General features: G+C 36.9%; 2 non-coding genes across 2 annotated transcripts; both read right to left on the bottom strand.

Moving 5' to 3' along the window:
- Window positions 1-5,359: 5,359 nt before the first annotated feature.
- On the bottom strand, window positions 5,360-5,448 carry Trnay-gua. Its single transcript is given in 2 exon segments — window positions 5,360-5,395; window positions 5,412-5,448. It is a non-coding gene; the product is annotated as a tRNA-Tyr (tRNA).
- A 7,629-nt stretch (window positions 5,449-13,077) lies between these two features.
- On the bottom strand, window positions 13,078-13,166 carry Trnay-gua. The gene is given in 2 exon segments: window positions 13,078-13,113; window positions 13,130-13,166. It is a non-coding gene; the product is annotated as a tRNA-Tyr (tRNA).
- Window positions 13,167-15,567: the final 2,401 nt, after the last annotated feature.

The raw sequence follows: 15,567 nt of genomic DNA, 5'->3' as shown, positions 1-15,567 counted from the left end.
TGAATTTACCAAATCAATGTTTCGTTGAACCAGCGACCTATGGATGTCGGCACTCTACATACTACAGTCCACCGCTCTACAACTGAGCTATCGAAGGGTTGAAATTACCAAATCAATGTTTCGTAATATGTAAAAATTATGTATATTAAAAACAACAACAATACCTTCATTATGTTTCATAAAAACATAATCCTTCGAGCCGGATTTGAACCAGCAAACTATGGTTGTCGCCACTCTACATACTACAGACCTCTGCTCTACCAGCATGAGCTATCGAAGTGTTGAAGTTTGCAAATTAATGTTTCGTGATATATAAACAATTATGTGATATTAAAAACATAATCCTTCGAGCCGGATTTGAACCAGCGACCTATGGATGTCGGCACTCTACATATTACAGTCCACGTTCTACCAACTGAGCTATACAAGGGTAGAAATTACAAAATCAATGTTCGTATAATATTAAAAAATTATGTGATATTAAAAACACAATCCACGAGCCGGTTTTGAACCAGCGACCTATGGATGTCGGCGCTCTACATATTACAGTCCTCCACTCTACAAATGAGCTATCGAAGTGTTGAAGTTTGCAAATCAATGTTTCGTAATATATTTGGTAAAAATTATGTGATATTGAAAACAAAATCCCTTAGAAACCGGATTTGAACCAACGACCTATGGATGCCGGCACTTACATACTACAGTCCTGCGCTTCTAGCAACTGAGCTATCGAAGGGTGAAATTAGGAAATCAATGTTCCGTAATATATAAAAATTATGTGATATTAAAAACATAATTCCCCGACCCCGATTTGAACCAGCGACCTATTGAATGTCGGCACTCTACATACTACAGTCCTCCGCTCTATAACTTAGCTACCGAAGTGTTGAAGTTTGCAAATCAATGTTTCGTAATATGTGATATTGAAAACAAAACAAAATTCTTCGAACCGAATTTGAACGAGCGACCTATGGATGCCGGCACTATACATACTACAGTTCACCGCTCTACCAAACTGATCTACCGAAGGGTAATATGTAAAAAAATTATGTGATATTAAAAACAAATCTTTGATAATTTTATTGGCATATGTCTAATGATCATTTTTGACCGCAAATATTTTTTTTTTTTTTTTCTCCGTATCTTCGAAACCGCTACACATGCCTTACCAAAAAGTTCATCAATTCTTCATTACGTCAATACAAGTAAAAGTTTTTTAAATCATTTAATACCGGTATTATCAATGAAACTTTTACTAGGCATTATTTAGTTACTGCAGTTGTTATATTGACATATTAACATTATTATTTTTCTAAAATAAGAACATATTAATTAATATATCACATAGAGAATATGAGTATTTATATATATTTATATATAATTATGTATTAACTTCTATGTTAAACACTTTACATATAATCGGCTCGTATGAAATTATATATTCAAGGAAAGAAACAAATCAGTTAATAACTTATATTTTGTTTATTGAAATATGTTTTTTAAAAATATAAAACAATCAATGTTTCATCTTCAAACGAGAACCAAATTTTAGTACAAATATTAACAAGCCAAAAAAACCTTTTCTCATTCTACACTTGTCGGCACAATTGTCATAAAGAAGTATACGAGTAAATTATTAGTCGATATGAATCAGTATTTAGTATAGTGTATTTAGTTGATTAACAAATCATAATTAGATATTAACACTTCACAAAGACTTATGAAACATTATTGTATTTGCTGATAAAATAATTCCAAATGAACAGATTTCTAAGAATCTGCAACTTTCGCATAATAAAAGGTCAAATATTTGCCGCAGGAATTTGTTTTGTGCACCTTGTATTATGATTAAATTGCTCTTTTTAGCAGTACCCCAAAGTTGAATTCCGTAGGTCCATATATGATAATAAAGAAAATATCTGATATTAAAAATACAATCCTTCGAGCATGGATGTCGGCAACTCTACATAATGCAATCCACGGCTCTTCCAACTGAGCTATCAAACTGCTGATTGCCAAGCAGAAGCAAACTCGAAATAATGTTTTGCAGTTGATAATAAATTATGTGATGCAATCATTCGAGCAGAATTTGAAACCAGCGATATATAGATGTCGGCACCACCTTACATTAAACACTGTAGAGTGCCGACTGTAGAATCTACAGTCTACCGTTATACCAACTGAATTATCAAAGTATCGCAGTAATTTAATGTGAAATGATTTTAAAATGAATATTTATATACAAGATAAGAACAACACTTCCTAAATTTGATGAAAATTTCGATTTTATGTGCAAATGAACGATTTATATTTTTATTTGTAAAATAAGCAATCAGTTCATTGTATTGAAGTTACGACATTTTGCAATTTCCATTATAGAAAGCGTTTTAAAAACATATATATGGAGTTTAAAAAAATATTATTTAAATAATTAACTTACTCATTCATGCGTCTTCAACAACCTGAAACAAATCAATATATTCATTAATTACTGTTACGCACATGCATATTCCTTGCATTGAATAAGTGGTTAAGTCAGTTTTCACTATTTTTCAAAGCTTGATTCGCGTAATATCGAGTATTAGAAATTAATGATTTAAATTTTATATAAAGTGCTTCATTAACTTTGACTCCTAACCAGAAGTTTATCAATTTAAAAAAATCTCAGAGAAATAGTTAATACCGCGATTTAGAACATTTTGCCGAAATTCGACTTAACCACTTATCACTAGAATGGCAAATTTATTAAGAAGGTTTTCATTAAATATACGTATATATATATATTATATATATATATATATAGATATATATATATATTATCCCCTGCTCTGGCAATCTGACATCGGACAGCGTGATGTCCATTTTCACTTGAACATATAGATAAAAAAATGTTACCAATTGAAAATTAGCTCATCTCTTCACTACGTGTGAAATGGAATGGAAAAAAACCCTCACATTACTTCTTCCCTGAATGAAGTGGAGTTTAACTCAGCTGACGGACCTGCTTCAGGGCAGTGAGCTACTGAAGTGTTGAAATCTGGCAAATCAATGTTTCGTAATATGTAAAAATTATGTGATATTAAAAATCATAACTCTTCGAGCCGGATTTGAGCCAGCGACCTATGGATGTCGGCACTCTACATACTACAGTCACCGCTCTACCAAACTGACCTAACGAAGGCTTGAACCTCCCAAATCAATGTTTCGTAATATGTAAAAAATTATGTGATATTTAAACAAATAATCCTTCGAGCCACATTGAACCAGCAACCTATGGATGTCGGCACTCTACATACTACAGTACACCACCTCTACCAACTGAACTATCGAAGGGTGGAAATTACAAATCAAGTTTCGTAATATAGGAAAATTATGTGATATTAAAATATAATCCTTCGAGCCGGATTTGAACCAGCGACCTATGGATGCGGCCCACTTACATACTACAGTCCACCGCTCTACCAACTGACCTATTGAAGGGTTGAATTCCAAGTCAATGTTTCATAATCAACATAATCCTTCATTATGTTTCATAAAAAACATAATCCTCTCGAGCCCGAATTGAACCAGCGAACTATGGATGTCGGCACTCTACATACTACAGTCCAACCGCTCTACCAACTGACCTATTGAAGGGTTGAAAATTCCAAATCAATGTTTCATAATCAACATAATCCTTCATTATGTTTCATAAAAACATAATCCTCCTAGCCCGATTTGAACCAGCGACCTATGGATGTCGGCACTCTAAATACTACAGTCCACCACCCTACCAACTGAGCTATCGAGGGTAGAAATTACCAAATCAATGTTTCGTAATATTTAAAAAATTATGTGATATTTAAAAATACAATCCTACGAGCCGGTTTTGAACCAGCGATATGGATGTCAGCCTCACACACTGTACAGTTCACCGCTTTACCAAATGAGCTATCGAATGGTTAATGCACACGCAGAAGAAATGTTTGTACTCGTAAAAAAATATGTGATATAAAAATAAAATCCTTCGAGCCGAATTTGAACCACCAACCTATGGATGTCGGCACTCTACACACTACAGTCCACCGCTACCAACTGACCTATTGAAGGGTTGAAATTACCAAATCAATGTTTCATAATCACATAATCCTTCATTATGTTTCATAAAAACATAACCCTTCGAGCCAGATTTGAACCAGCGACCATGGATGTCGCCACTCTACATACTACAGTCCCCGCTCTACCAAAATGAGCTACAGAAGTGTTGAAATCTGCAAATCAATGTTCGTAATAGTAAAAATTGTGTTATATTAAAAACCAATCCTCCGAGCCGGATTTGAACAGCGACCTATGGATTTCGGCGCTCTACGGACTACAGTTCACCGCTCTATCAACTGAGCTATCGGAAGGTTGAAATTACCAAAATCAATGTTTTGTAATATGTAAAAATTTTATGTGATATTGAAAAATATAAACCTACGAGCCGGATTTGAACCAGCGACCTACGATTTCGGCACCTACATATATTACAGTCCACCGTTTACCAATGAGCTATAGAAGGGTGGGAATTACCAAATCAATGTTTCGTAATATGTAAAAAATTATGTGATATTAAAAACATAATCCTTCCATCTGAACCAGCGACCTATGTGATATAGGTGTGATTATTAATAAAATAATTCTTCGAGCCGGATTTGAACCATCGACCTATGGATGTCAGCACTCTACATACTACAGTCCTCCGCTCTACCAACTGAGCTACAGAAATGTTGAATTCTGCAAATCAATGCTTCGTAATATGTAAAATATTATGTGATATTAAAAATCAGATCCTTCGAGCCCGATTTGAACCAGCGACCTATGGAATTCGGCACTCGTTACTACAGTTGCCGCTCTATCACTGAGGCTATCGAAGGGTGGATTGAAATTACCCAAATCAATGTTTCGTAATATGTGAAAAATTATGTGATATTAAAACTATAACCTACGAGCCGATTTGAACCAGCGACCTATGGATTTCGGCACTCTACATACTACAGTCGACCACTCTACCAACTGAGCTATCAAACGTTAATTAACGAATCAATGATTCGTAATATGTAAAAAATTATGTGATATTAAATACATAATCCTTGGAGCCGGATTTGAACCAGCGACCTATGGATGTCGGCACTCCACATACAACAGTCACGCTCCACCAAACTGAGCTATCGAAGGGTAGAAATTACCAAATCAATGTTTCGTTGAACCAGCGACATATGGATGTCGGCACTCTAGATACTACAGTCCACCACTCTACCAACTGAGCTATCGAAGGTGTGGAAATCAGCAAATCAATGTTTCGTAATATGTGAAAAATTATGTGATATTAAAAATATAATCCTTCGAGCCGGATTTGAACCAGCGACCTATGGATGTCGGCAATCTACATACTACAGTCCACCGCTCTACCAACTGAGCTATCGAAGGGTACAAAGTACCAAATCAATGTTTCGTAATATGTAAAAAATTATGTGATATTAAAAACATAATCCTTCGAGCCGGATTTGAACCATAACCTATGGAAGTCGGCACTCTACATACTACAGTCCACCGCTCTACCAACTGAGCTACAGAAATGTTGAATTCTGCAAATCAATGCTTCGTAATATGTAAAATATTATGTGATATTAAAAATCATGATCCTTCGAGCCCGATTTGTACCAGCGACCTATGGAATTCGGCACTCTACATACTACAGTCGACCACTCTACCAACTGAGCTATAAAACGTTTCAATTAACGAATCAATATGTAAAAAATAATGTGATATTAATACTAATCCTTGGAGCCGGATTTGAACCAGCGACCTATGGATGTCGGCACTCTACATACTACAGTCCACCGCTCTACCAACTGATCTATCGAAGGGTTGAAATTACCAAATCAATGTTTTGTAATATGTAAGAAATTATGTGATATAACCCTTTACGCTCCGTTGTCGGCTCCAGTTCGACATACAAAATGTGTTCCGCAATCCGTTGTCGGGACCCAGTCCGACACGCTCTGATCACATCATAACGTTAACAAATATAATAACGAATTAAAGTTAATAACGAATCACTAATTGTTGATGTTTGAAATTAACATTAAAACGCATTGAAATAATACTGTTAAAAAAAAAAAATACTTTAATTCTTTTTTGTTCCTTTTCTTCATTATATAACAAACATGACAGATATTACGCTAATATACTCAGGGAGTTGCTGGGGCGTCACATGCGTCGACCGCGCGGAGTTCAAAGGGTTAAATATGGATGTCGGCACTCTACATACTACAGTCCACCGCTCTACCAACTGACCTAACAAAGGCTTGAACCTCCCAAATCAATGTTTCGTAATATGTAAAAAATTATGTGATATTAAAAACAAAATCCTTCGAGCTGGATTTGAACCAGCGACCTATGGACGTCGGCACTCTACATACTACAGTCCACCGATCTACCAACTGAGCTATCGAAGGGCTGAAATTACCAAATCAATGTTCGTAGTATGTAAAAAAATTATGTGATATTAAAAACATAATCCTCCGAGACCGATTTGAACCAGCGACCTATGGATGTCGGCACTCTACATACTACAGTCCACCACCCTACCAACTGAGCTATCAAAGGGTAGAAATACCAAATCAATGTTTCGTAATATTTAAAAAATTATGTGATATTAAAAATACAATCCTACGAGCCGGTTTGAACCAGCGACTTATGGATGTCAGCCTCACACACTAGTACAGTTCACCGCTGTTACCAACTGAGCTATCGAAGGTTTCGAATGGTTTAATGCACACGCAGAAGAAAATGTTTTGTACTCTGTAAAAAATTATGTGATATTAAAAATAAAATCCTTCGAGCCGAATTTGAACCACCAACCTATGGATGTCGGCACTCTACATACTACAGTCCACCGCTCTACCAACTGAGCTATCGAAGGGGTAGAAATTACCAAATCAATGTTTCGTAATATGTAAAAAATTATCTGATATTAAAAAATAATCCTTCGAGCCGGATTTGAACCAGCGACCTATGAATGTCGGCAACTGTACATACTACAGTCACCGCTCTACCAACTGAGCTATCGAAGGGTTGAATTTACCAAATCAATGTTTCGTTGAACCAGCAACCTATGGATGTCGGCACTCTAGATACTACAGTCCACCACTCTACCAACTGAGCTATCGAAGGGTGGAAATCAGCAAATCAATGTTTCGTAATTTGTGAAAAATTATGTGATATTAAAAATATAATCCTTCGAGCCGGATTTGAACCAGCGACCTATGGATGTCGGCAATCTACATACTACAGTCCACCGCTCCACCAACTGACCTAACGAAGGCTTGAACTTACCAAATCAATGTTTCGTAATATGTAAAAAATTATGTGATATTAAAAAATATAAACCTTCGAGCCGGAATTGAACCAGCGACCTATGGATTTTGGCACTCTACATACTACAGTCAACCGCTCTACCAACTGAGCTATCGAAGGGTTGAATACCAAACCAATGTTTCGGTAAATGTAAAAAATTATGTGATATTAAAAACCAAAATCCTTCGACCCGGATATGAACCAGCGACCTATGGAGTCGGCACTCTACATACTACAGTCCACCGCTCTATCAACTTAGCTATCAAAGGGTTGAAATTACCAAGTCAATGTTTCGTAATATGTAAAAAATTATGTGATATTAAAATATAAACTACCAGCCGGATTTGAACCAGCGACCTATGGATTTCGGCCACTCTACATACAATCGACCACTCTACCAACTGAGCTATCGAACGTTCCTTAACATGTAATGTAATGTTGAAGAATTCAATCCTTGGCGCGGATTTGAACCAGCGACCTATGGATGTCGGCACTCTACATATTACAGTCCACCGTTCTACTAACTGAGCTATAGAAGGGTAGAAATTACAAAATCAATGTTTCGTAATATTTAAAAAGATTATGTGATATTAAAAACACAATCCCACGAGCCGGTTTTGAACCAGCGACCTATGGATGTCGGCGCTCTACATACTACAGCCCTCAACTCTACCAACTGAGCTATCGAAGTGTTGAAGTTTGCAAATCAATGTTTCGTAATATATAAAAAAATATGTGATATTGAAAACAAAATTCTTCGAGCCGAATTTGAACGAGCGACCTATGGATGTCGGCACTCTACATACTACAATCGACCACACTACCAGCTGAGCTATTGAAGGGTTGAACTTACCAAATCAATGTTTCGCAATATGTAAAAAATTATGTGATATTAAAAACAAAATCCTTCGAGCCGGATTTGAACCAGCGGAATATGGATGTCGGCACTCGACATACTACAGTCCACCGCTCTACCAACTGACCTAACGAAAGCTTGAACTTACCAAATCAATGTTTCGTAATATGTAAAAAATTATGTGATATTAAAAACATAATCCTTCGAGCCCGATTTGAACCTGCGACCTATGGATGTCGGCACTCTACATACTACAGTCGACCACTCTACCAGCTGAGCTATCAAACGTTTCGTAACATGTAAAATATTATGTAATGTTGAATAATTCAATCCTTCGCGCGGATTTGAACCAGCGACCTATGGATGTCGGCACTCTACATACTACAATCGACCACACTACCAGCTGAGCTATCGAAGGGTTGAACTTACCAAATCAATGTTTCGCAATATGTAAAAAATTATGTGATATTGAAAACAAAATCCTTCGAGCCGGATTTGAACCAGCGTAATATGGATGTCGGCACTCGACATACTACAGTCCACCGCTCTACCAACTGACCTAACGAAGGCTTGAACTTACCAAATCAATGTTTCGTAATATTTAAAAAATTATGTGATATTAAAAACATAATTCTTCGAGCCGGATTTGAACCAGCGACCTATGGATGTCGACACTCTACTTACTACAGTCCACCGCTCTACCAACTGACCTAACGAAGGCTTGAACTTACCAAATCAATGTTTCGTAATATGTAAAAAATTATGTGATATTAAAAATATAAACCTACGAGCCGGATTTGAACCAGCGATCTATGGATTTCGGCACTCTACATACTACAATCGACCACTCTACCAACTGAGGTATCGAACGTTTCTTAACATGTAAATTATTATGTAATGTTGAAGAATTCAATCCTTCGCGCGGATTTGAACCAGCGACCTATGGATGTCGGCACTCTACTTATTACAGTCCACCGCTCTACCAACTGAGCTATCGAAGTGTTGAAGGTTACAAATAAATGTTTCGTAATATGTAAAAAATTATGTGATATTGAAAACAAAATCCTTCGAACCGGATTTGAACCAGCGACCTATGGATGTGGGCGCTCTACAGTCCTCCGCTGTACCAACTGTGCTATCGAAGGGTTGAAATCATCAAATCAATGTTTCGTAATATATAAAAAATTATGTGATATTAAGAAAATAATCCTTCGACCCGGATTCGAACCATCGACCTATGGATGTCAGCACTCTACATACTACAGTCCTCCGCTCTACCAACTGAGCTACAGAAGTGTTGAAACCTGCAAAGCAATGTTTCGTAATATGTAAAAAATTATGTGATATTAAAAACATAACTCTTCGAGCCGGATTTGAGCCAGCGACCTATGGATGTCGGCACTCTACATACTACAGTCCACCGCTCTACCAACTGAGCTATCGAAGGGTTGAAATGACCAAATCAATGTTTCGTAATTAAATTAACATGTAAAATATTATGTAATGTTGAAGAATTCAATCCTTCGCGCGGATTTGAACCAGCGACCTATGGATGTCGGCACTCTAGATATTACAGTCCACCGTTCTACCAACTGAGCTATAGAAGGGTTGAAATTACCAAAGCAATGTTTCGTAATATGTAGAAAATTATGTGATATTAAAAACATAATACTTCGAGCCGGATTTGAACCAGCGACCTATGGATGTCGGCACTCTACATACTACAGTCCACCGCTCTACCAACTTAGCAATCGAAGGGTTAAAATTACCAAATCAATGTTTCGTAATATGTGAAAAATTATGTGATATTAAAAACATAATCCTCCTATGTAATGTTGAAGAACTCAATCCTTCGCGCGGATTTGAACCAGCGACCTATGGATGTCGGCACTCTACATACTACAGTCCACCGCTCTACCAACTGAGCTATCGAAGGGTTGAATTTACCAAATCAATGTTTCGTAATATGTAAAAAATTATGTGATATTAAAACATATTACTTCGAGCCGGATTTGAACCAGAGACCGATGGATGTCGGCGCTCTACATATTACAGTCCTCCACTCTACCAACTGAGCTATCGAAGTGTTGAAGTTTGCAAATCAATGTTTCGTAATAAATTTGGTAAAAATTATGTGATATTGAAAACAAAATCCTTAGAACCGGATTTGAATCAACGACCTATGGATGCCGGCACTCTACATACTACAGTTCACCGCTCTACCAACTGAGCTACCGAAGGGTAATATGTAAAAAATTATGTGATATTAAAAACATAATCTTTGATAATTTTATTGGCATATGTCTAATGATCATTTTTGACCGCCAAATAATTTTTTTTTTTTTTTTTCTCCGTATCTTCGAAACCGCTACACATGCCTTACCAAAAAGTTCATCAATTCTTCATTACGTCAATACAAGTAAAATGTTTTTTAAATCATTTAATACCGGTATTATCAATGAAACTTTTACTAGGCATTATTTTAGTTACTGCAGTTGTTATATTGACATATTAACATTATTATTTTTCTAAAATAAGAACATATTAATTAATATATCACATAGAGAAAGCGACCTATGGATGTCGGCACTCTACCCGGATTTGAACCATCGACCTATGGATGTCAGCACTCTACATACTACAGTCCTCCGCTCCACCAACTGAGCTACAGAAGTGTTGAAATCTGCAAATCAATGTTTCGTAATATGTAAAAAATTATGTGATATTAAAAACATAACCCTTCGAGCCGAATTTGAACCAGCGACTTATGGATGTCGGCATTCAACATACTAAAGTCCACCGCTCTACTAACTGACCTATCGAAGGGATGAAGTTACCAAATCAATGTTTCGTAATATGTAAAAAATTATGTAATATTAAAAATATAAAACTACGAGCCGGATTTGAACCACCGACCTATGGAAGTCGGCGCTCTACATACTACAGTCCACCGCTCTACCAACTGACCTAACGAAGGCTTGAACTTACCAAATCAATGTTTCGTAATATGTAAAAAATTATGTGATATTGAAAACATAATTCTCCGACCCCGATTTGAACCAGCAACCTATGAATGTCGGCACTCTACTTATTACAGTCCACCGATCCACCAACTGAGCTATAGAAGGGTTGAAATTGCCAAATCAATGTTTCGTAATATATAGAAAATTATGTGATATTAAAAACATAATCCTTCGAGCCGGATTTGAACCAGCGACCTATGGATGTCGGCATTCTGCATACTACAGTCCACCGCTCTATCAACTCAGCTATCGAAGGGTTGAAATTACCAAATCTATGTTTCGTAATATGTAAAAAATTATGTGATATTAAAAACATAATTCTCCGACCCCGATTTGAACCAGCAACCTATGAATGTCGGCACTCTACTTATTACAGTCCACCGATCCACCAACTGAGCTATAGAAGGGTTGAAATTGCCAAATCAATGTTTCGTAATATATAGAAAATTATGTGATATTAAAAACATAATCCTTCGAGCCGGATTTGAACCAGCGACCTATGGATGTCGGCACTCTACATACTACAGTCAACCGCTCTACCAACTGAGCTATCGAAGGGTTGAATACCAAACCAATGTTTCGTAATATGTAAAAAATTATGTGATATTAAAAACAAAATCCTTCGACCCGGATATGAACCAGCGACCGATGGATGTCGGCACTCTACATACTACAGTCCACCGCTCTATCAACTTAGCTATCGAAGGGTTGAAATTACCAAGTCAATGTTTCGTAATATGTAAAAAATTATGTGATATTAAAAATATAAACCTACCAGCCGGATTTGAACCAGCGACCTATGGATTTCGGCACTCTACATACTACAATCGACCACTCTACCAACTGAGCTATCGAACGTTTCTTAACATGTAAAATATTACGTAATGTTGAAGAATTCAATCCTTCGCGCGGATTTGAACCAGCGACCTATGGATGTCGGCACTCTACTTATTACAGTCCACCGCTCTACCAACTGAGCTATCGAAGTGTTGAAGGTTACAAATAAATGTTTCGTAATATGTAAAAAATTATGTGATATTGAAAACAAAATCCTTCGAACCGGATTTGAACCAGCGACCTATGGATGTCGGCACTCTAGATATTACAGTCCACCGTTCTACCAACTGAGCTATAGAAGGGTTGAAACTACCAAATCAATGTTTCGTAATATGTAGAAAATTATGTGATATTAAAAACATAATCCTTCGAGCCGGATTTGAACCAGCGACCTATGGATGTCGGCACTCTATATACTACAGTCCACCGCTCTACCAACTTAGCTATCGAAGGGTTAAAATCACCAAATCAATGTTTCGTAATATATAAAAAATTATGTGATATTAAAAAAATAATCCTTCGACCCGGATTCGAACCATCGACCTATGGATGTCAGCACTCTACATACTACAGTCCTCCGCTCTACCAACTGAGCTACAGAAGTGTTGAAACCTGCAAATCAATGTTTCGTAATATGTAAAAAATTATGTGATATTAAAAACATAACTCTTCGAGCCGGATTTGAACCAGCGACCTATGGATGTCGGCACTCTACATACTACAGTCCACCGCTCTACCAACTTAGCTATCGAAGGGTTAAAATCACCAAATCAATGTTTCGTAATATGTAAAAAATTATGTGATATTAAAAACATAATCCTCCTATGTAATGTTGAAGAACTCAATCCTTCGCGCGGATTTGAACCAGCGACCTATGGATGTCGGCACTCTACTTATTACAGTCCACCGATCTACCAACTGAGCTACAGAGAAATCAATGTTTCGTAATATATAGAAAATTATGTGATAATAAAAACATAATCCTTCGAGCCGGATTTGAACCAGCGACCTATGGATGTCGGCACTCTACATACTACAGTCCACCGCTCTACCAACTGAGCTATCGAAGGGTTGAGTTTACCAAATCAATGTTTCGTAATATGTAAACAATTATGTGATATTAAACACATAATTCTCCGACATAATGAATGTCGGCACTCTACATACTACAGTCCTCCGCTCTACCAACTGAGCTACCGAAGTGCTGAAGTTTGCAAATCAATGTTTCGTAATATCTAAAAAACTATGTGATATTAAAAACGCAATCCCTCGAGCCGGATTTGAACCAGCGACCTATGGATGTTGGCACTATACATACTACAATCGACCACACTACCAGCTGAGCTATCGAAGGGTTGAACTTACCAAATCAATATTTCGCAATATGTAAAAAATTATGTGTTATTAAAAACAAAAATCTTCGAGCCGGATTTGAACCAGCGACCTATGGATGTCTGCACTCTACATACTACAGTCCACCGCTCTACCAACTGAGCTATCGAAGGGTTGAAATTAGCAAATCAATCTTTCGTAATATGTAAAAAAATATGTGATATTAAAAACATAATTCTTCGACCCCGATTTGAACCAGCGACCACCGCTCTACCAACTGAGGTATCGAAGGGTTGAAATCGGCAAATCAATGTTTCGTAATATGTAAAAAATTATGTGATATTAAAAACATAATCCTTCGAGCCGGATTGGAACCAGCGACCTATGGATGTCGGCACTCTACATACTACAGTCCACCGCTCTACCAACTTAGCAATCGAAGGGTTAAAATTACCAAATCAATGTTTCGTAATATGTAAAAAATTATGTGATATTAAAAACATAATCCTCCTATGTAATGTTGAAGAACTCAATCCTTCGCGCGGATTTGAACCAGCGACCTATGGATGTCGGCACTCTACTTATTACAGTCCACCGATCTACCAACTGAGCTATAGAGAAATCAAAGTTTCGTAATATATAGAAAATTATGTGATAATAAAAACATAATCCTTCGAGCCGGATTTGAACCAGCGACCTATGGATGTCGGCACTCTACATACTACAGTCTACCGCTCTACCAACTGAGCTATCGAAGGGTTGAAATTAGCAAATCAATCTTTCGTAATATGTAAAAAATTATGTGATATTAAAAACATAATTCTTCGACCCCGATTTGAACCAGCGACCACCGCTCTACCAACTGAGGTATCGAAGGGTTGAAATCGGCAAATCAATGTTTCGTAATATGTAAAAAATTATGTGATATTAAAAACATAATCCTTCGAGCCGAATTTGAATCAGCAATCTATGGATGTCGGCACTCTACATACTACAGTCCACCGCTCTACCAACTGACCTATTGAAGGGTTGAAGTTGCCAAATCAATGTTTCATAATCAACATAATCCTTTATTATGTTTCATAAAAACATAATCCTTCGAGCCGGAGTTGAACCAGCAACCTATGGATGTCGCCACTCTACATACTACAGACCTCTACTCTACGAACTGAGCTATCGAAGTATTGAAGTTTGCAAATAAATGTTTCGTAATAAATTTGGTAAAAATTATGTGATATTGAAAACAAAATCCTTAGAACCGGATTTGAACCAACGACCTATGGATGCCGGCACTCTACATACTACAGTCCTGCGCTCTACCAACTGAGCTATCGAAGGGTTGAAATTAGGAAATCAATGTTTCGTAATATATAAAAAATTATGTGATATTAAAAACATAATTCCCCGACCCCTATTTGAACCAGCGACCTATGAATGTCGGCACTCTACATACTACAGTCCTCCGCTCTACCAACTGAGCTACCGAAGTGTTGAAGTTTGCAAATCAATGTTTCGTAATATGTAAAAAATTATGTGATATTAAAAACGTAATCCCTTGAGCCGGATTTGAACCAGCGACCTATGGATGTCGGGACTCTACATACTACAGTCCACCGCTCTACCAACAGAGCTATCGAAGGGCGATTTACAGCAAAAAAAATCTGTTCACGCACACGCACAAACACATACACACATACGCACATACGCACATACGCACATACGCACAAACACAAACATACCTTTTCCAAATTTGGTCTCATTCGATTCAGAATGGCTTAAAAGAAGAGAAGAGAAAACTTAAAATTAGCGAATCGGATTTTTTTTATGAAAACATAAACTTCTCCTTGGGGAAGTTAATGATTCATTCGTGTACCGGGCCATGCTCAATGGCGCAATATTTGCTTCTGGCCCGATTATCGTACGCGGGCTATGCCCGTAATATTTACGTTTTTCCTAGCCATTGTACGCGGGCTAGGTGAAGGTATTAAATTCTAAAATTTTGTGGCGGGCCGCGCTTATAAATAATTTACCATACTTGATATATACCAATAAATATTATAATAATAATATGCAAATAAATCTTAAAAAAATACATTCTAATTAATTTAATAATGCGAGAAAGTTGATACAAATAGGCAA

This window comes from Ctenocephalides felis, unplaced genomic scaffold (genome assembly GCF_003426905.1).
Source record: "Ctenocephalides felis isolate EL2017-DRISC unplaced genomic scaffold, ASM342690v1 CF-g0.4_SCAFFOLD_01886, whole genome shotgun sequence".
Taxonomy (NCBI): Eukaryota; Metazoa; Arthropoda; class Insecta; order Siphonaptera; family Pulicidae; genus Ctenocephalides; species Ctenocephalides felis.
This window is presented reverse-complemented; position numbering and strand designations above follow the sequence as displayed.